Genomic DNA, 23,394 nt, shown 5'->3' on the forward strand with positions numbered 1-23,394 from the left:
TCTTTTCTTTTTGCGGCACTGTTGTCAGAAGCGCCGAGTCTCTTCCTGACAATAGTAATTAACTTAATGACATATGAGCACCATAAAATGGCGCGGATATGTCACTTCGTGAATAGAAAGGTGGTTGAACTGAGCGCCGTTACTCTGCATTACATCTGTCTCAAGAGTCTCAGGAATTTCACTAACATTAACACAGTCGGGAAGGGGTGATCGGAAAAGAAATAATTACAACAATTACTTCTTTGACTTTATCTGTGCCTGACATGTACATACACACAGTACACTCACGTATGCACATGCAGAATATAATAACTGTGGTAAGTGAAACACTGCCAACGTTAATTACAGTGTTGCCAGTAAAATAAGTGCAATAAAAGTGGAAAAAGATGGCATAATATATGCTTGTTAAGACACTAAAGAATGCTTTCGCCCTAATGCCAAGTTGTATGCCACACACAAACACACACACACGCACAGAAACACACAACTGGGCAGAAGCTTGTGACAGGTTGGTTTTATTTCTTAAGATTGCAGCATGTATGTAATTCACTATGTAGGCATATTTTCATATACATGTGACAAATGGTTTGAAAAATGAAAAGCAACGTCATCTTTATGATGTCTTTCTCTGCCTGAACACACTATGCTTAAGATAGATTTTTATCACCTACCTGTTTCCAGTATGTGTTGTCCACTCTTTAAGTGTTTATTTCAACACAAAGATGGAAAGCTCCTCTTCTTGATTTGCATTTATGAAGATCTTCTTACGCGCTTTGCTCTTCGTTCTGCGGATCCTCAGCAGTTCTGCCAGGATTTTTCTAGTGAAGACTCTTGACCTGGAGCTGCATTCAAAAGAAATACAAATAAAAAAACTGGGGTTAAACACGACTATCATCTCTAACAGCATTTTACAATAAAAAAAACCTCTTATTGCAAAATTCTTTACCTTTTTATAGCCATTTTTACATCACGCTCCTTAACAGGTGAATTAAAAGCAGAGTGCATTGCTGTTACTTCATTAAATTCATTGTGCACTGTCACTACTTCATTAATTTACTAATGATGTTTATTACAATTTATTCATTATGCTAAGTAAAGATGAATGCTGATATGAATCGCAATAAACTGCACAGGATTAAACAGATTGAAATGGCGTTATAAAGAAATATCTTCTGGTAAACTATATCCATCCTTAAAAAGAAAGATTGGAAAAATATACATAAACACTGGATCACTCAGCACTGATGGATTTTAAAATACATTTTAAAAGAAAGGGGTTGGCAACTATGATGATTAGACTTAATGTGAAACTCAAGTGAGACAGATAGAATAAGGTCATCTATCCATCCATCCATTTTCCACCATGTATCTGGGTGTGGTTTGTGATGTCAGCAGACCGCCCTCGACCTGATCACACTAGACCAAGGCTACGTCCACACGTACCCGGGTATTTTTGAAAACGCAGATTTTTCTATGCGTTTGCACCTTTCGTCCACACGTAAACGGCGTTTTTGGTCACTGAAAACGGAGATTTTTAAAAACTCCGGCCAGGGTGGATATTTTTGAAAACTCCATCTTTGCATTTAGGTGTGGATGAGAAAAACGCAGAAAACGCAGCCTCAAAGGTGTGCGCATTTTTTGACGTCACACTGTGCGCCACGTTATTGTTTCGGTGAAATGAATTTCTACAATACTGTTACTGTTAATTCTACTCTCTGCAGTGTTTAAATGCTTACATATAAACACACAGTTACTGTCCCTCCACACATACCACTCAGTTCTGCTTCTATGCCCCAGCTTTGTTTACTTTTTCCCACCGAGGCTTCTAGACTTCTGATTGGCCAACATTTCTGCACAGTTAGGAATATATATCGCCACCTGTTGCTTTGGCAAGTTCCTAGCAGCGTTTTCCTTCATTTCTGCCTTTACGTGTGGATGGGATTAATTTTTAAAACGAAAACGGAAAATCTCCGTTTTCAAAAATACCCGTGTACGTGTGGACGTAGCCCAAGACAGTGTGTCCTGGGTTTGCCCCGGGCCTCCTCCCATCATGATATGCCGAAAGCACATCACCATTTATAGAAAGTTCATCCACGATCTTATTCTTTTAGTCACTACCCAAACCTGAGGTGGGTGTCCAAGGTGAGGGTAGGAATGCAGACTGACCAGTAAACAAACATCTTCACTTTTATGCTGCACTTTCTATTCACCACAACATATCTCTCAATTTCACTTCTCACTCTGCCCTTACTTGTGAACAAGTTGCATAAACTCCTAAATTTGCAGCAGTAGGGCCCCCATTTTCCAGCTGAAAACCATTTCCTCAGACTTGGAGAGGATAATTCTCATCCCAGTTGATTCACACTAGGTGGAAAAATGAAGCCAACAGAATCACATCTACACATAGCAGAGATGTGTACCTGCTACCCTTGTACATGTACTTGGGCAAACTCCCAAACTCCCTCAAATATCCTTGAGATGATAAAGAACTGGTCCAGTGTTCCACAACCCTCAGGTTTCACTGTTATTGTCCAAGTGCATATAGATGTCCCCTGGCAGGACAATGGCAAGAAGGTGTGGCTGTGTGGTGCTCATTTCGTTGCATAGACTCAAACAACATACAGGACCAGTTCCCAAATCCAAAGGCACATGGGGAAAAAAAATTAAAATTCTGATCGTCCAGGGAAATCCCCAACATACAGAAACAGAGCTAGGGGCAATCCCAGATTGCAGTAGAGTCCAGCCTCTTTCTAGGAGACTTGTTCCAGAACATAAGCCATGTGTTGAAGTGAGCCAGACTATATCTAGCCAGAGAGGTGGCATTCCATATAGCAGGAGCCAGTTTTTACATCCAAGGATTGGAACGCCAGACAGTTGCTCATTTCACATTGCTCAAACCCCTATGACATATGGTGGGCCCATTGGAAGACTATGCACTGCTGAGCACGGCTAAGTCCTAGGCGTCAAGTGCCTGCTCTCAAGCCCCTACCCCAGGTATGAGTCAAGGGTGTGAGCCCTGTTAACCCTGGTAACTTAGTCCCCTAGTCTTGCCGTCTTAGTCTGGCTCTTCACTCATGATAAGTTTGCCTTGGGAGATCTTCCCAGGGGCAAAATGTCATGAACAAAATAGTAGCTCCTGGGATCACTCAAGCACACAAACCCTTCCATCATGAGGCTATGGAAAAAGAGGCCAACAGAGGAGGAATCTATGTCACTGCTCTATCGCACTCTCATTCTTTCACTATTTGTCTTCCTCTCCCTCTTTCTCTCCTATTGACCTTTGCTTACTATTTCAGCTGCTGTGGTTTACTCTAATTAGCATCACCAGGGCAGACAACTGGAGTGACAATAATGATGGCAATAATAGCTGATGGCTACAAGGTGGCAGATGGCTCCATCTGTAAGTATTACTATATATATATAATGAGATGCTACCTATCTTCTGTTTCAGTCACAGTGCAGGACACCTGTCACAACATACCTCCAGTCATCAATACACAACACCTATCTATGAACAATTTGTGCAAATAACTGTCAGAGAAACTGACATACTTCTTTTCCTCTCTCCGAGGCCTCTCTCTTTGCTTCTGTGCCTTTCTTTATCTCTCTCTCCTTCACTCTCTCTCTCTCTCCCTTCGGCACTGTCACCCTTTCCCTGACAAACACAAGCACAGACATCCACACAGACAGTCTAAATCAGTTAGGGAGAGTCTGTGCTAGCTGCCCCACAGTGAGCAGAGCAGGGCATCTCATTTTTAGCAATAATACTCGACTGATCCTGTTTCTCCGTTTCAACTTGAATGGAGAAATATCACCAGATTAGACATGAACATTACTGGGCACAGTAAGTAGGGATGGGCATGAGATAAGGCAGGAGCTCATGCCTCATGAAAATGCATGCATGCTGAGGACAACACATCCTATTAGCTCTCACTCTGCACATGATATACTTGCAAGGGGCATGAGTGCAGTCACAGAGCAACAAACACATAAACACACGGACAACATTTTGACTTTAACAACTGGTGCAAATTTCTGAAGAGCAAGTCAGGAATGATTGAGGACAGAAATTATCATTATTTAATTAACAAGGAATTCCTAAACTATGGTGTGTCAAAGACTTTACAGAAGATAATGAGCTGGACTGGAAAGAAAAAGCTATGTTAATTAAGCAGCTCAGTGATGCAAACCTTTAAACTTAGTAGTATTTTATTGTTAGTTACTCTGTTTGTGTGCAGAGTATGGAGTCAATTCAATTCCTTCATCATTTTTTCATTATCTTCATTTATCTAAACTAAAGTAAGCACAAAAAGAGTGACAAATATTATGAAAGTAAGTGATCTCCTTCTGTTTCACAGATTATGTTTTGAGATGCTGCAACAGTATATAGACCCACGTTATCAGATTCTGATTTGTCTGTCACTAAGTAGCATTTCTATGAAAAGTGTTATTTATTTGATGTGCTAAAAAAATAAGGCCCAAAAAACACACTGGAAATGTCATGTTCTGTTTGCAATACTAAAACACAGATTACAACATTTTCCAAGTGGCACGCCAGATTTCTGCTTTCATGTCAAATATTATCCATATGTACTAAACCACTTCTGTTTTATAAACGACAACTTTTTCTAGTGAAACGCCCTCTAGTGAGACTTTCAGGTTACTGTCCAAGTTGTCAGAGACTAATAGCCATAAATGCCTGAAACTCTGAGTTTGTCTCTATGTTTGTAGAGGCAGAAATTGGTAGATGTTTACAATGCCATTACAATGTTATTCTCTGGGGGGGGGGAAGCCCCCCCAGAGAATAACACTTTTCAGTTGTGCTTTCATTGAACAGCTTTCCATGTTGCAGTCAGTAACAACTTTAACTGTTAACCACAAAGCAAAGCATGAAGTAAAGTAAAGACACTTACAGAAAAAAGAAAGTTTCCACAGGACTCAATGCAATACTGTAAACAAGTAAATCTACCCTTACTGCTTCCATAGCAATTAAGAGCGTGAGCGGCAACCAGGCGCTGCTAATCAAATGGATTGAATAATTGATCATGAGCAACTGTGAGCACCTCTATAAAAGCAGAAGGCTTAGCAGGAGCACTGAGCTGTGTTTTAGCACAATGCCAAGAAAGAAAGACATAAGGACTTAGACTTAGGGCATCAGTGGTCTTAGAGAAGCAAACGCTGCTTGTAATCTTGGAACCAATAAACAAATTTTCAAATAATTTTAAGTTTGTCATTCTAGGGCAAGAAAGGATAATCACAAATGGAAAAGATTCAATACGGTCTTTGAAACGTCCACGAAAATTTGCTCCAAAGTCAGGCCATGGTCAAAGAAACAGCAAAAACTAAATTAAAATCCAAGAGCTACATCTTAGTTAGTTAGTTAGTTGGTTAGCATATTAAACCAACTAACTTAAGTCCTTTTATAAAATTATAAAAGGACTGAAGAAATATGGCTCGTTTGTAAGGGTTGCCGGGTGAAAGCCTGTTTTCTTTAAAAAGAACATGGCAGCACAAATTAAGTTTGCAAAGTTGCATCTGAGCAAACCAAAACTTCTGGAGCTCCTTTGGAAAGCTGAGACCAAAGTGGATATGTTTGGCCTTAATGCAATGTTTTTCAGGTTTCACTGTTTAGAACTTCACTGATTGTAAAATGTTTTCCAACATATCAGGTTTATTGCACATGTTTTGATGCATAAATTGCAAATAAACATAGCACTATCTTGCCCTTGGTTTTCATCCAGGAAACACCTCAGCTGTGAGCGGGGAACCACTGTGAGCGGGGAACCACTGTGAGCGGGGAACCACTGTGAGCGGGGAACCACTGTTCACAGCGACACATCTCAGTGGTGCGACCTGCTCAGTCAGCCAGTGAAATGTGGCCTTGTGGTGATGCTGGTGATCAACAGTGGAGTTTTTATTAGAAATGTAATTATCAATAAATGTAGTAAAAGTGAGTTTATCTATTGGTAGTGTTACTAAACCATTATAATTGAATGGGCGAAGTCTAACGCCTTCAAGTTCAAAATTCTTATAAAATAAGCAAAGACATTTAACCCAAATCCATTATTTTCATGTGAACAACAAATGATGTAATAGAGTTAGTGTAAACTAAGCATGTACTTGTCTCTCAGCATCAGTTATATATTTTGATGTATTTTCATTTATTAATTTACTTCAACAGGTTTGTACTGTCAATATGCTTACACACCAAATCTGGGATATTTTCTTTAGTGATTTGAGCCCGTTCCAAATGTTGTGAACAACTGGTGGTATTACCTTTGGTTCAGTTTTCGGCTTTCTTGTCTGTGTTGTGTGTACTAAAGCCAAAAATGTGCCAAAACAACAGACACGGCGTTTCTATTTGCTACAAGCTGCTGGAGTTGCACAGTCGCCTCAGGATTGGAGTTTTCCTTCACAATGTGGATTGGATAGTCATGTGACAATAAACATGGTAGTGCGTTTTAAAGGCACAGTACATAAAGTACAGGGTGGCTTGGTGGGTGCAGCGTATTAATGACTTTAAAAACAAAAAAAAATGAAACAATTAATTAATTCATTGCCCAGCTCTAATACTTAATACACATTACTGTGTCAAAAATATCATTTATACTAGTTCAGCGAGCTAGACACAAGGTCAGAAAGAGAATTGGAGCTATTTGGCTAAGATTACTGCAGAGTTGGCTCTTTTCCTTACATACCAGTGTCTCTTCTTGTCTCCCACCCATAATCACATCAAAGAAAAGCAGCTGCTGACACACTGAGAAGGTTGGAAATGAAGCCGTCCAAAGCACAGATGTAAACTAAACTATATTCATAGCTGTGTGCAGTCAGCATTTTTATAGCTCCCACTGCCTCTCATGGGTCCATGGGTGGGTTACACAAATGGGTTACAGAATCTGTGGGAGGCTATGTCTCTGTGTTTGCCCATGTGTTACTCAGTTCTTTGCATTAACAGTAATTAACCAGCAAGTAGACAAAGAGTATAACAATGATGATGGGAAAGGACCAATGAGGTGCCGGGGGATAAGAAGAGGGGGGAAAAGGAGTTTAGAAGTTAAGAGGTTAGGAGAATGACACAAACGGTAGCGAACGGTGGGGGGGAAGAGTAGTGATCAAAGGTGTGTGGTTGTTCTGGGTAAGTGCGGTGTAATATAAATACATTATATGGTGTGTTGTTGTGTCAAGATCATTTGAAATTGTTCTGTGTGTAAGAGATGGCAAATTAAATCACTTACAGTTGTCAAAGCAACTTTTTCGTGTTTTGGTTTTTTGGTTTGTTTTTATTTTTTAAAGTTGGAATAGAAGAAAATCATTTTATCTATCTATTTATTTCTTGTTTATTTCTTATTTTATTGTTTCTTGTTTGGTTTTCACCACTGAATTGCACGCTCATTTGAATGAGCTCAGGTGTCAGACTCATCCAATGCAGAATTTTCCATTTCCACCTGAGGCGCTTTCATGGAATGCTTTTGCTCATTGTCTGCATTATACTGAGAAGCTCTATCAAATATATCTACTGTAATTGGTTAAACCTGAGGAGAAAGAATCCATACAAATTGTAGAATTTATCCTAGTTCTAGTTTTCTTCTTTTCAAATCATTTATAAATACCAGAGGCCCAGTGTCACTGGAAACCGAGCATGCCATGCACTTTTTTTCTCAGATCTTACCGTTATGTTACATATATCTGCACACCCACATTTTGGTTCATCTTTGCATCATCTGTTGAAAGAATATAGTTTCACAGCTGGGGTGCACAGGAAGGACCCTGCAATTATCTATGACTGTTTCTTCACTGAACACTCAGGCCTTTTGTGTTCCTGAGATCACCAGTGCTTTCTTTCTCAGAATGTAAGAACTGGCCACATTTAATGTTCCCAATGTTCTCTCTATGATGGTTTATATTGTGTTGCAGTCTGAGTATGTTTCACTTGCATTAAGAGCTCCTTGCTTCCAAATTATACCCTTTGACTCATCTCCAATTGAGTTTGCTTGCAATGAAAATAAAATTGCCATTGACATCTCCAGACCTTTTAACCACTTCATTAATTAAGAAACAACAAAAGAATTTCCCACATCTCTCCGTGAAACAGCTTTCGAGTGAATTAGTCAGTTACATTTGATGTGAATTTATGCTGTAAGTCTGCTCTTCAATTGCTCTTCTTTATTTAAAATATGTTGAATTAAAATAGATTTGAATCCTTTGTTAATTAATTTTTGGGGTCTAACTTGCTCGTCACTGTTACGTGAGCATAAAGAAACTGTAAAGTGTTAACCAACCATAGCTGCTCCGAAGACTTCACATAAAGTTTCATCCATGAACTCTACAAAGGATTTAATGCTGTCTTTGTCTTTGACAAGGTTTCATTAATCTTATGAGTCAGCCGTTACAGTGAGTTATTTCTGTAAATGTTGCTGTTACAATACTTTGGTTTGTCTAAATTCAGACAAAAGTGTCGACCTCTCTATCACCATCTTAGCATAAAGACATGTCTTAATTAACTTGACACAGCGTCTTGATGATGTGAGATATGCCAGATTATGATCTATGTAATTTTTTGGTGGTTGCAAGCAATAAAAGAATGTCTAATTATGCTTGAAATTCATCCAAGTACTTTGCTGCATTTAAATGTGTAACACAGCCACCGAGCAGATAAATGAGAATACAATATTTTTATACAGAATAAATACAGTATGAGAGAGGTATGTGGTCTTCTGCTGCTGCTGCATGTGCTTCAAGGATCATTGTGCTTTCAGAGGTGCTCTTCCGCATGCCTTGGTTGTGATAAGTGGTTATTTGAATTATTTTTCCCTTCCTATCAGCTTGAAGCAGTCTGGCCATTCTACTCTGACCTTTTGCAGCAACCAGGCATTTTCTGGCAAAAGAACTGCTGCTCACAGCATAGTATTTCTTTTTTTGACATTCTCTGGTTTTGTGGGAAAATCCCAGCTCAGTTTGAACTTCAATAGGTCATCTTGATTGTGTCTACATGCCACTACCCTAAGCTGCTGTTGTGTCATTGGCTGATTACATATTTATACTAATGAGCTGTTGGACAGGTGTACCTAATGAAGTGGAAGCTGAATATGAAAACAACTATTTGACCTAAAAGTATCAAAATCTTCACTCTGCCAGTATTTAGGTCGTTTGCTGTTTGATGATAATAAGCACCCTGCAAGGCAAGAAATTGAGGCTGTAAACAAAGACTGGGTTCAGCATCGAATGACTCCCAACAAAGGTCATAAACTTGGGGGAAGCAGGTGAGCTAACTGAGCTGAAGGTGTGAAGGAGGCCACATCTGGTAAATGTGTCACAAATGGTTAGATAATGATGTGAAAGTCAGGCATAACTTTTAGCCTTCTTGTTTCAAGATTAATTATCCCACAGTGTACATACAACGTTTTAATGCAAAGTAAATGGGGGAAAAAGAAAAAAGAGAAATAAAACATGCATGAGTACCACATAGTATTTTTGCTGTAAGAACAGAATTATCAAAGAACATTTAATTTAATCATAACTACAAAAGCCCAGTAAATGAATACTGTTCCCACGTCTTCCTAGACTACACCACGAATGGGACTGACTGAGAATGAGAAAAGACTGAAACTAAGCTTCAAACAAACACTGTCTATCCTCACGTCCCACCCATCTGCGTGTTTGTCTGTCTTTCCTTCAAGGCACATGTGTCCTTAGTACTGCTGGGCAAAATCTGCCAAAGAGGCCTCTGACTGCAGAGCTAAAGGCAGGGGAGAAAAATGAGAGGAAAGGAGAGACAGAGTGATGAAAGGATGACAACGAGTGACATACTGTGTCAAAAGATTGAATAAAGCCTTGATATCAGAAAACACACTACTTCATTCTTTGCATGCCAATTACACACTCAGTACTTTTCGTACCTATTGAGATGTGTTGGATATTTTGCATGAGTGTTTTATTTCCCCTTCTGAGAATCTTGGGAACTCTAATATGCTGTATGTCATCCATGTCTATCAGCAGCTTATATGTATATGTGTACTGTATATATATATACAGTACACATATAGTTTGTCTGTAAAGCATTAGGAGTGTTGATCTGTGATATACTGAGGTCATAATTATAATTATTGTAAAAATAAATCAATTTATATATTTTTTTAAAAAGCACTCATTAAACCTGTCTAAGGTGGAAGAATGAATAAACTTATCCACCTGACTAGCCTTCACCCTTTTCCTAGGCCTTTTCCTGAGCTAGCCTCTAGCCTGCTATCCTGCTGCTTTTTCCAATTCCTCCTCCAGGCCAACCACCTGCCAATCTGCTACACCAATGCCTCAAGTCTGCTACCCATGAATTTCCTACCTATATTCAGCATTAGACAAATCCTGATAGCTGCCTTTCTGGGAAACTAAGAAAACTCATAAGAGGGCCAGAAAAAAGCAATACTCCTTATTGGCTACTAGATCTACCCCTTGGAATCTCTCTAAATTCCAATTAGGCTTTGCAACAATATGCAAGATGTGTCCTATGTATGTGCTCTTTCTGTCCGAAGCTATTCACAATAAAACCCCTAAACATATACACAATACAATTACTCATCTTTGAGTAGTAGAGGTTACTCTTATTGATAATAAATAGTTGCAGTAGCATGTGGAATCAATTTACAGCAAAATGTAAGAAGAAAGAAAAACTTTTTTTTTTTTTTTAAACTAACTTAGTAGTATAATGTCAGCACATTTTTGCACCTGCATAGAATAATCAGATTTTTCATTACACATTGAGCAGTGTTGCAACCAAGCAGAAGTGCATTTCTCTATTTACTTTATATAGGAATCAGTTCTTCACACAACTCATTACATTACTTTGCAGCATTAGGATCACCTAACATGACCTACATTTCAACACAAATCTACTTTTAAGGAGTGTGTACAATCCACCAACAGCAAAACTGCTGAAAACCTGCCCAAAGAGCACCTGACATAAAAATGTGTTAACCGCAGCTCTGCTGTGCAAACTGAAATTGTATGTATCATATTTCTTTGGCCAGTGCTTGTATTGAGTTGATATTTTGTTTGTAACAGAGGATAGCTATTCCTGGTCACGTTCTTGTTTTTCATGCAACAATCAGACAAAGTGATGTGCATATGTCTACTCCTGAGCATATTTTGCTTGTTTTGCCATTTCTGTCATAGCTGATGTGCAGACTAATGTTTGGCAGTTGTTGAAAAGCAGCATTTGATGGCTAATGGCAGTATAGAAGAAACAAAGACAACTGAAAAATGTATGGGATACAAATAACGGCATAATTGTTTGATAAGTAACTGTAGTGTTATCACTGATAGTTTTCCACTTTACCAATAGCTGCGTCCACAGCATTATAGAAAAGTATGAGGTAAGGCAGGTAAGAATTATTAACTCAAATACATATGAAGTATCATGAAAACATCCTTTATTGATGAAAACTGGACTTAAGTTTAATTTAAGAAAGGTGGTTGGCATCAGTGTGAATTGTGACATTTTACAATCATGGATATTTTGCGTGGTTGCGATATATATTATGTAATATAATACTAAAAGACAAGGCTTTCAGACATATACACTGACTCACTCACTCTCTCAGGCAACTATAACAAACTGCAGGAACAGATATGTAGTCATTGTCATCATCAGCTCCAGCAGCTAGTGGATTTCTATCTGAATAAAAACAAAAACATTTAGATTTTAAGAAAAAAATCTATTTATGCTTCAGATCTTTGGTATCCAAATCATGAAGGTTTGCCTACTACTTCATAACTTTTATTATGTAAGCTGTTTAGAAAAGTATGAGACTGTATAAACGACATGACTGTGCCATGCATATAAACCATGGCACAGTACAGTGTCACATACACAACACACACACACACACACACACACACACACACACACACACACACACACACACACACACACACACACACACACACCTAAGCCTGGATTAAGTGTGAGCATTTGTGAAATGATTTGAAACCCCAGGAGAGCAAAGAGGATGCATATGCATTGTGTTTATGTGATGTGCATTTGGCTTAGCTTTGTGCACATTTTACAGCCTATGTCTGCTTGTATTCAGGGCCTGCAGTGCGTCTGTGTGGGTTTCTGTGACTACAGACCAGCAAAACAAAACAAAACAGCTTTAGACTCTGGAAAATGAAAAAGAAGAACAAAGGAACTTTCCCTGGCTTGTTTTAACTGAGGATGTACCGCAATCAATATTATTATTGACTAAAGGAAAGGTAGTGTTTGACTATTGATTACTTATTTCTGCATTAGTCCACAGCTGAAGACTCTCAGCCAGAAAACATAACTGTAAATCTGAAAGCATGTGAACATGAGTCTTTTTTTATGAATGAAGGCACAAAGATATACAGAGTTGTTTTTTTTTTTTCATGTCTGGAAATCTGTAAGCTAAAAGCTAAGAGCAGCCACAAGTACCTACAGGTTTTTGCAGGCTGCAGGTTAGTGGGGGATGATCTAATCTCTAATCCGCTGGAACAATTTAGAAGTGGTCTTCCCAGAATCATCAAAGGGTGATCCGTCCAAACAGAGCTTTTCGTGTTTCAGTATTTTTTTCATAAAATACAGTCACTTTGGAAGTTTTCCACAGCTTCCGACTCATCCGAAAATCAATTTAATTTGTTGTTTTTCTCACTAATCCACAAATAGTGCCCACAATGAAAATGCAAAAGCCAAGTTTTTCATGTAAATGTTGTTTTTTTTTTTAAAGGAAAAATCTCAGACTCTGCCTTCATGGAAATGATTATCATTAACAACAACTACCAGGAAAGGATTCGCTTCTGCTGGAGTTTTACTCCTGTTAAAAGCCAGTTTCTCCTTCCCACCGTTGCAAAGTGCTAGCTCATATGGGGTCTTTTGATTATTGGGTGTCTCTCCAGAATACTGTAGCTTATTTACCTTACAGTAGAAAGGACTTTGAGGTGACTGTTGTTGTGATTTGGAGCTGCATAATCAAACCTGAATTCACCCTTCTGTCTAAGCCCAGTGGAAGCGCATTAAGTGAGGCGCAAGACCAAATGCATTCTCAAGTTTTTCCACAGACTGCCAGTGCTGAGCTTTACTGCAACTTTTGTGCCATCTGAACTAGAGAACATTTGTCAAAAACATCCTGAACTAAGGCATGTGCCACATTGTGTCTGCTAACAGACTGTTTTTAAATCCATCAACATAGTAGTTCCTCAAAACATTGCCTATTTGCCAGATCGTGTTGATTTAAATTTCTTCCTCATCCCCAAAACAAATTTCATTTTGAACGGTTGTCATTTTGACATAGTGGAGGAAATCCAGTGCATGTCACAAATGGAAATCTGAAAGAACAGCAGCAATCCAAAGCACAGCAGAATTGCTGGGAACAGTTTATAATTACACAAGGATGCTACTTTAAAAGGGGATATCAGCCAAATTTAAATCATATAGGATTTTTCCTTTAAAAGTACAGTATCTGAACTCTATTGCTGCCCTCATATTCAGGCCCTTGAATTGGGTTCTCTGCCACTGTGTTTTTATAGGTTTCCTCTTTTTTCATGACCATCCAGGAAGCTGAACTGAAATTTAGTTTTTAGATATAGCTAAGTATTTCTTTTCTTTTCTGAGTGGGGATTTATGATTCTTGTCTTGGTCTTAGAGACCCTGACGTCTACTTGCTACATTTTATATATATATATTGTTGCACATTTTGCTACAGTTTGCTATACAGTTTATATATTATATATAGTATATATAATTTTTCATATATTATGCTCGTTCCATAATCTTGTTCCAGATTTCTGGTTGGGTTGTCCCCCCTAGACTTTTAGATGAGGGGTTGTAAGAGTAATGCAAACCAGAAACAGAGATAATTCATCTTCATCCTTTACTTTGAATGCCTGACCCTGCAACCAAATAAGTTTCAAAAATGCAGCTTTCACTTTGAAAGTGAAAGTCTCCATTGCACCGACCACATTTTCACTACTGCTCGGGAAGTACCTTTCTAATGTTTGCATATAGAACAGCATCTTTAATGCAAAAAAAGATGTTTCCCCAGCAGGGTCTCCTACTGATCGCAAGGCCCATGAAACTGAGATCTTATGCAGATAAGGTTCAGTGAATTCAGTTAGGAACAGGTGTACTCCAATTAGTTTGTAGAAGCAGCAAGGCATACACATTTATAGCATATCTGTATTTAAAAAAAACTGCTTTTTGCTTTTTTAATGTCTTTAGACTGAAGGGCAAAAAGAATCAAGTCTAAATCATGACAAAATATAGAAGACCTAAACATGTTTTCAAACTTTATAAAAGCATTGCAAACTTACTGATTTGTCAGTGCTTGGCTTTTTCCATTAAATCAGCCATGAGGCCTCCAGCGTCTGTCTTCACCTTTTTCCCACAACAAAATGCAGCTTCAGTGAATCATAAAGCCCAATAAATGCCTCTTTTCTTTAGAAAATTGCTTAAAACAAAAATGCTCAACAGATGAAACAATTGCCACTGTATTCAGGTGTTCAGTGCTCTCTGGATGCCGTTTTGTTTTCAGTACCAGAATGCTCTTAACTTTTGCGTATGTAAGAGGAAAACAAATAACACATTTCACAAACTGGGTTCTAGACCAACTCTGTGACCAAGACATTGCAACAGTCAGCTTCTGTAGGCAAAAATCACACTAATTAGAATGCAAACAGATGCTTCAGTAGAACATGCCACCAAATACTCATCCAAATCAACAGTGCCTAGGCATGCACACAGGCACACACACACACAAGCAGGCTGACTAGAGATACAGTCTCTCTGTGAAACTGCAGTTGCAGAATGGGTGACAGAGCTAAAATATTTATACCCAGATCTTAGCAGTCAGTACTAACAGAGGAGGGAAGACGGGGGAAAGATGGATAACGACAGGGAAAGAGGAAGATATCCAAGAGAGGCAGGCTACAAGAAAAGGGGCGATGGAAAGTGTCGCTGTCTGTGGGTAAGAGGAAAAGCAGACTGATAACAACAGAGAGAGAGAGAGAGAGATGAGTGTGCAGCACAGATGCCAAATGAATCTAGGGCAGTTCAGAAAAACAAGGCATTATTCCAAAATCCACTTGCTATGTGTGTGCAAGTATGTGCATGTAACTGTATTTCATTATTTGTGTGTACGTGTTTGTGTGTGTAATCTACAAGAAAATATGCTAAGCATCCATTCAAAGTCAAAGTAGCATACCAGAGGTTAAATATCAAGCAGAAATACCACAAGTTTCTCTTGCGATTAATCTCTGTGCTTTTATTCATCACCCTTGAACAATTGCACTGCTCTACACATCCCTCCCACTCTACTTTCTGCCTCCCCTTCTCACACACACACACACACACACTTCCACAGCAGGCAAGCGAGTTTTTTTTCCCGCTCCTTCATGAAACTCAAACGCCGAGGGATTTTGTATATATGAGCATGGGTGTGAGTTAAAAAGGGGGGGGGGGGGGGGGGGGGGTTGGCACAAACCAAAGATGATGGCAGATGGCGTCCTTACTTAACACACATACAGTACACACAAACACTAAACACTAAGCAGATACAGTACATCTTCATGCCATGAAAAAAAGAGAACATGCATAACATTCATGGATCATAGTAAGCGTCCATCCAGACATGCAAAAGCTTCATCAACCTTCTGTTGAGGTCTGTGCAGATATATTGGAAAATTTAAAAAGAATCACCAATCACAGCATTTAAAATAGCTCCAATATACTTTTTTTCTCTGACACTGATTTTGATTGACACTTACAAGGTAAACAGTTTCATATTGTGTGCGCTTAACATATGAGTAAGTCCATTTTCTAAGACTCTAAAAATATTGCTCTTATGATTCACATCAGTAACAGCTGCATATTGGATGAGTCATGTCAAAACGCCTTCATCCTCTGGAGATTATTAAATTTAGAAAGCCTCCAAACACTTCATAAAGTTTAAACTAGTTGAACTAATTTCCATTCACTTTTGAAACACTGTGGACTTATTGGTCCAGATCACCACCTTACAGTAAATACACAGATCTGGAACCTTGACTCTTATATGATGATATGTTTTTTTTTCCCTCTCTCTGACCATTTCAGTCAGACAACTCACATTTGGAGTACTTACGTAAGGCAGAGAATAGAGTTCTGACCTCATCACTCCTGGCAGAAAACACTTGCGTAGAGGTATTGGGGAATGATGGGTAAAAATACCTCCAGTCAGTCTGCAGGTCTGCAGGTGGGTGACGTGGTAGTTGAAGCTGAGCAGGGGAAATGTGCACTGGCAGAGTGCAGGGAGAGACGGCAAAATTTGCAGCTTGAATAGTTTCGAAGCACGCATTTGGTGCACGATGTCAAGAAGAAGGTTTATCGCGTGTGCAGCAGTGCAGCTCTGCTGATTGCTTGAACTTTGCCCCTTTAAATGCATTACCATTGCAATGCTGAAAAATTTTCTCACAGTGTAGCCAATTTGTGATGTTCTATTCTGAAGCGAGGCGTGACCGTCCATACACACATCAAAACACTCGCGCACGTGTTGCTTGAGTTTGTCACCAACACCTACCATCAGACAGACACGCATCAGTGCATCCTCCTCTTTGTGTGCGACAGCCATTCTCCGTCAGAATCATTTTGTCAGTGTCAGGTCATATTGCACCACTTTGTCACTCCAATTACAGTCATAAAGCTCAGAGTTGCAAATCTATTAATGCGAGAACCGAAATCAGACTGGCCCTGAAATAAAGGCTCATGTGAGTTTACTGAGCAGATGTGGAGCTGAGTCCTTACTTAAAAGTGCTTGTCAATTCCCACACTGTTTAAAGCCCGCTGGCTTTCAGCGGATCTGCATGTGGCTATGAAAGTAATGAGAAAAGAACGCCTATGCCTCTAGCTGATTCAGCTAAAATGACTTCAGCATTGTTTTTAAAGTCACACTGTAGCTGAGTTCAGGTAGCACATAACGGGTCTGTGCCACTCGGCAGCGTGGGACTTTACGCTCAGCACTGGGTTGAAAATACTTGGTGACAAGGATTTCTGCAGATTTTCCATCAACTCTTTCCTGAATTTATGGTTAGCTTGACAGGTATGAGATGTGCTTGAACCCTCCTGTGAGAGTTCCTGTCATTCAGCGGGTTAGGTGGTGTTGAAGAGCTGGTTCACCAGCTTCTCATTCCTCCCTGTTTTTTCCCGTTCTTCTTGCCCTTACTCCTCATACTGTAACATTCTTATTTCCCATCTCTACCTGTTACATGCATTGCTTTCCATCATTTCTCCCACTCCCTGGCACCGTTCTGTGTAAACCCTCTGTATTCCTTTCACGTCTCATCCTCCGACACAGGGAAACACAGATTTCCCCCCTATCAACACATTCCCGCCTAGTTGAAGTACAGCTAATGAAACTGACTCTAAATCTCTCAAATCTGTCACTGGATGTTACATTTCTGAAACCCCGTCACAGATTCACTGTCTACTATGTGTCTCAGTTTCTTGCCCAAGGGGACCTCCCACAGGTTCTTGGCAGTGAAGGAGTGACAGTTGTTGTGAAACATGACTGTTGTATTGATTGCACACAGCACCGCAACAGCTGGTAGGCTGAAAAGGGAGCACAGTGTGCTGTGGCCAAGAATTTTGATGTGGAGGAGTAAGCAAGTGTGGATGTTTCCCTGGGGTTATCCCTCTCAGGATCTTTGCATAATCTTTTCTGGTGGATCCAGACATTGATTTGGAGGGGCGTGGCTGGGAAAAGGGGACGCTACGAGAGGTAAATCTGGTGGGGAGTAACAATTGTGGGCCAGTGAGCTGAGAAACCTGCTTTCCAGGAATATAAACTTTAGGTAAGTCCATTATGAGCACAGTGCTCAAAATGAACTGGCCCATAATGGACTGCAACTTAGTAAATCAACCCTGCATTTAGGAAGGCACGATACTGACATTTACATCTTTATTTACTGTAAAGGTTTACAGAAGTCTACAATTTTACAGTGTGGCAGATTTTTCATAGTCTCTATCTTCAGATAGAGAAGGTATGAATAGGAAAGGAAAAAAAATCATTTTTATATTATTATAATAGTTTATCAGTTAAAAAGCTAGTTGAAGACCCCGTTGTCTTGATCCAGCTCACCTTTTCATTTCTTTTTTGCTTCCAAGAGGCCAGACTTTTGTTGTAATTTTTAGATGGTCTTCAGTTAACCAGGCTTTCTGAAGGTCTTTCAAAGTTTGGTCCCCTGCAAGTTACTTAACACTGACCTATGATTAGAAAAGGTACCTAACTCAAAAGATTAATTACTGCTGTGTCTACACATGCCAGAAAACATTTAAATGCATTTTAAATTGTATCTTTAAGGCACTTATTACTAACTAGCTGAATCCATAAAAATGCCAATGATACCAAGGTTTGACAGGGATAAAATAATATTACTTCACCAACCAAGGGGATCCCCAAAGAGGTATTATCCAAAAACTTTGCATTTTTCAGAATGCCTTTGGGAAAAAACTGAAGAAACTGGACAAATGAAAGATAAAAGAAAAAGAGGCAAACCTAAAAATGTATCTACAGCAGATGAACAGTATCTGACAAGCCATCTCTTTAAGAAATAAAAACAAATCCTGCAAAGACCTCACACACGACCAAAGATGGTGCATCTGGCCCTTCAGTTGATTCATGCACTGTTCACTGAAGTGTCATCAAAAACTCAGGGGAATAGTGGCTGTCAACAAGTCATTATTAAGGAAGGGAAGCAGGGAAAGAAGGCTGAGATACGCTAAACTACACAAGAACCTGACTGAAAATCAGGGGCAACAGGTCTGATGGAGTAATGGATCCAAATTAATTTATTTTCTAACTCAAATCATCAGCAGTATGTATAGAAGAGGGCAGGAGAACGGTACCAAAGTGACTATCTACAGCCATCTGAAAGACATGGTGGAGTCATGGTTTGGTGCATTTGAGCCAGCACTGTTGGGGATCCTCGTGAAAGTCAGTGGAAGTATGAACCACAGAAAAGTATCATCAGGTGCTGATCCGCCATGCAGTACAAATTGGCAACAACTTCATTTTTCAGCATGACAACGATCCCAAAAACACTGCCAATGGAGTAAAAGTGTACCTGGGAAATACACAATGGAAAACTATCAGTCATGGACTGGCCTCCCCAGAACCTGGACCTCAACATCACTGAAGCAGAATGGGATCATGATCACACTGAAATGAACAAAAGACAGTCAGTATCCAAAGAAGAGCTTCTAATTTCCTTAAACAAGGCTGATAACTACTAGTGATCATATAAAATACTGACTTTTAAGCCCATTAGTCTCGGTCCCATATGTCTCCTTGTCATAGGAGGTTTCAGTCCTGTGTTTTAAATCCTACATTTCTTGTATACTGTTATCAATAAGGCTGAATTTGTATCTACAGCTTGGAGTCTAGAGTTGCAAAATGGCAACATCTCAACAAGTCGGCTGTGAGATGTAGCAGTAGTGATTTAGTAGCAAGGCAGCTAAGCAGTCAGTCACGCTCCCAGCCATCTGGGTTTATATCCCATCAGTAATCAGAAGTGCACACTATACATGTCGTCAGATATGTACAACATTTTTTATGCATTTAATCTCCACATTAGTTTGTGCTATTATACTGGCCATATGGAATAGAAAGAGAAAAAAGAATGTCCTTTCTCTCTGATAGCAAATATTGTGTTTTACATCTAGACTCCTTCACCAAACCACCATCGTTTGACCTGGATCCTAGGACAAGATGCCTAAATTAGGCTAGCTGAGCTCTAACTATCTTGGTCTCTAAGTGCTCTGAGGTTAAGACCATAAAATTGCACTAATGGCTCAAGTCATTAACTTTTCAATAACTACTGAAGCTCCCACCCATCTGGCACCAGTCCAGTCCTCCACTCACCTATCTTTCTTTCCTCCGTTTTATGCACAGTGAACTCTACAGTGTCAATTTATAGTGTTTTCATTCATAAAAACTGAAATCAAAGTTTTTGCTAGTATTATATTTGTCAGCTCTTGAGATCTAACCTAACAGTCAGCAGCACAGATTTTTTATGAGTAACACAGTTCAATAGCATCCTGATGAAGTGAAGATTATATTGCAGCAAGCCAAAGGCTTTTGGTTGGTAGGTGGTCATTATTTAGGTCTCCCAGGCACACCTCCCCTACTGATTTTCTCTCCCCCTTCTTCCTTGGTGCACCACTGATCTGTGATTGCAATTGATTGGAGACTGCTCATCATTCCTCCAGGGGCAACAAAAGGAATCATGGGACAAATGAATGCAGCAGGTAGAGAGAAAATTAAGAAATGTGTGGAAGGCAAACTGATACTATTAAGGGAAGATATGGGGCTCTCTATAGTTTGACATGTAGCTCTTATGTATTTTTTATTTATGCAAGTAGGTGATGACAGTGATTGAATGAGCCAAGGTAAAAAAGGCCAGTAAAGGCTTTCACTTTAGTGAAAGCTAATTTACTATATGGCATACGAAGGAACCCCCTGCTTAGGAAATTGACATGTGACAAATGAAAGGAAAATAATCACAATAACAAAATTATAGCAGGATTCTGGATCCTGATTCTGATAAATAATAGGGTTGGGAGAGAAAAAAGATTCAGTATTGTATTGCGATATTTTGTGAGACAATATTATATTGATGAAGAGACACTAAATATGTGTGTTTTGTTAAAAAGTTAAAATTCTCTGGGAATAGTAGAAACAAGAGGCCTTATCTCACTTGATAGGAAGCAACCTTTCTGCAAACAGTCGCAGTCTGACTTGGACAGTCGCCAATAGAGAGGCTGCAGAAGGTTTGCAAGTTCTATCTAATTTATAAATGCAGACAGATTGCCAACATATTGATATCAGTCTGAGTCTTTATGAATAAGCATAACTTGTGGGGACTTGACTTAGCTGACTACTAGCTGGTTGTATTCTGGATATATTCATATGGAACAGGGCAAGGTTGCTGAGTACAGATGTAATAGTTAAATGTGATTTTCTGTCCATGTAGACAGAAACACGCAATGTTCACTGATTCATCAGTTAACTGCTGTATTATCAGAAATATATTGCATATATTTGTGAACTTCACCCCATATAATGGCATACTGATGACTACTGACTTATAGATAATGACAGAGTTAAACTTTAAGGATAATTTGCAGTTGAAAAAGGTGATAATTCACAATATATGTTATTGCAATTGTCACAAAATGTAAAATAAAAAATCATGAGTGAAGTATCGTGGTAATAATCGTATCTTGGGATATCTGATGATTCCCACCTCTCATATGTAATACATATATAATAAAATATAATAATGTATTCCCCAGCTTTGTGTTTTGGTGATGGTGTCGAGCATCATCGTTAGGCTATTTGTTAATTATGTGCAAGTAATTATGATTTAGGTGTAGCGAAAGCAGCAGTTAATGAGTCATAGTATTTTCATAGTCATCATACCATTTAGTGAACCACTGTGCCCTATGGATGGAGGCCCTATAATCCTGGAAGAGACCATTCTAGTCAGGATGTAGAAAAACAGGATGTCAGAGCAAGCCTCCACAAATTTGGTCCAATGCATTCATCTAAGTGGACCAAAACCATCAGCAAAATAACCCCACAGGCATAACAGAGCCAACGGGGGTCTCCTCACTGCCGGGTCAACCGTTTATGTTTTCTCTTTTAATTTGTCACCTGTCCAAGCCTGCCACTATAAGGAGAAACCAATGGCACCATTTCAGGAAGCATCCTCATTTGTTGATTATATGCATTCCCTCTTTCATTATCTAAGTGAACACAAGTCCTTCCTTTGTTATACTGTCTATTTACATGATGTATGCAGATCATTTTCAAAGACACACATGCACGCGTACACACGCACACACACGCACACCAGCTTGGACACCCACTACTGCATCAGTGTCTCCAGACACTGTCAATTAATTAGGGCTGCAACGATATGTCGACATAATCGATGACGTCGACTATAAAATTTCATCGACGCAGGATTTTATTGTATAGATGTGTTTGTCCTGTAAAAAGGCTTGAGCACCTCTCAGATGGCTGAAGTCACAACAGAGAGCATCTTTAGCATGGTTATCAGCAAGCGTCACTCCAGAGCACGTCCACTGCAATCGTGAATTCATGAACTGAATCATCTGAAAACTTCGGAAACTTTGTTAATTTGGACTGGAAACTAAAAATATTTTGATTTAATTGGAAGCTTGTTTTGAACGTAGGGACAGAAGTCTTTTTCCAGTTCCTATTTGCACATTATTATTTGTTTAAATACTACTAGCGCTATAATGTGTATTGCCTAATACCTAATTCATATGTTTCCTGGGTCATTATTTTAATTTGCTGTGGGATGAGACAAAAGGGTGATATTCGCAGGTGGGCAGACTTGAGCAGGTGAGGTACTGGAGCCTAGAACAGGACGTTTCTCCACAGGACACGGAGATAATTAGAGTTATTGAAATAATCCCTGACTAATCGACTAATGAGCGAAAAATTGTTTGTTAGTCGACTACCCAAAAAATCTTTAGTTGCAGCCCTACAATTAATATAATCAAGTTAGTGATTACAACAAAAAAGATAAGTGTTGTTCACATTTGCTAACTGTTATCTCGTGCCTAGCAGCCTAAAAATGTGTGGGCGAAAGAATCTGTGCGGTCCATCGGTCAGTAGTCGGACACTGTTGCTGCTGCCAGCAGACTATCTCTCTCTCTGTGTCTCTCCCTCAATCGCTAACTCACACACGCGCGAGCACAGTGAAACTAAAGGCAGCTTAAGCCAAAGCCCTGACTGCAGGTAGAAGAACAGAGAGGTGTCTGTAGCGCAACAGAGTAGCTGGTCCATCCATTCACCCTCCAAAAAGAAAAAAAAAGAAAAAAAGAAAAACCCACAAGCTAGAGCACACGCGCGCGCGCACGCACAGTCAGTTTTATGCCCTGAGCGATTCCCTCCCTCGACACTAAATCCCCTCGCGCACATCTGTCCATGGCGCGTACTCTGCCCGGCCATCCTATCTCCGCAGAATCCAGCATAAATACCAGCCAAGCTTCATGTGACACTCTAAATCTACCGCCACAGATTTTAATCACTTCTAAAGCCAGTCGCGCAGGAATACCACCTTATGAACGACAACTGTACCAAAAAGAAAAGAAAAAAAAACCGAAGAAAATGCGCGCTAATACCCAGCAATAAAATTCTCCCGATTGCACGTACATATTTCTAAAACCTAACTTTGCTCCTCATCGCGGATAATTCAAACCACAAACAGGGAAAAGCGTGCTTCCATGACCTCATGAAATCTGCCATATGGGGCTTCTGTTGCACCAAGAGGACTCAACCTAGCAAAGCGTTGGGAGTCTGTGGTGCAGGTGCGTCCTCC

General features: G+C 39.5%; 1 protein-coding gene across 2 annotated transcripts in view; it reads right to left on the minus strand.

Annotated features, from left to right (window-relative positions):
- elfn2b (extracellular leucine-rich repeat and fibronectin type III domain containing 2b) overlaps positions 1–23,394 on the minus strand; it is a 72,046-nt gene that overhangs the window by 48,465 nt on the left and 187 nt on the right. The window contains exons 2-3 of one of the 2 annotated variants that reach the window (XM_026165266.1): positions 19,105–19,199; positions 672–842 (exon numbers count right to left, since the gene is read on the minus strand). The gene's annotated coding sequence lies outside the window, so the exon portion shown is untranslated. The remainder of the gene's footprint in view (positions 1–671; positions 843–19,104; positions 19,200–23,394) is intronic. The other variant, XM_026165264.1, reaches the window with a different exon arrangement.

Source organism: Astatotilapia calliptera, chromosome 4, assembly GCF_900246225.1.
Source record: "Astatotilapia calliptera chromosome 4, fAstCal1.2, whole genome shotgun sequence".
Lineage (NCBI taxonomy): Eukaryota > Metazoa > Chordata > Actinopteri > Cichliformes > Cichlidae > Astatotilapia > Astatotilapia calliptera.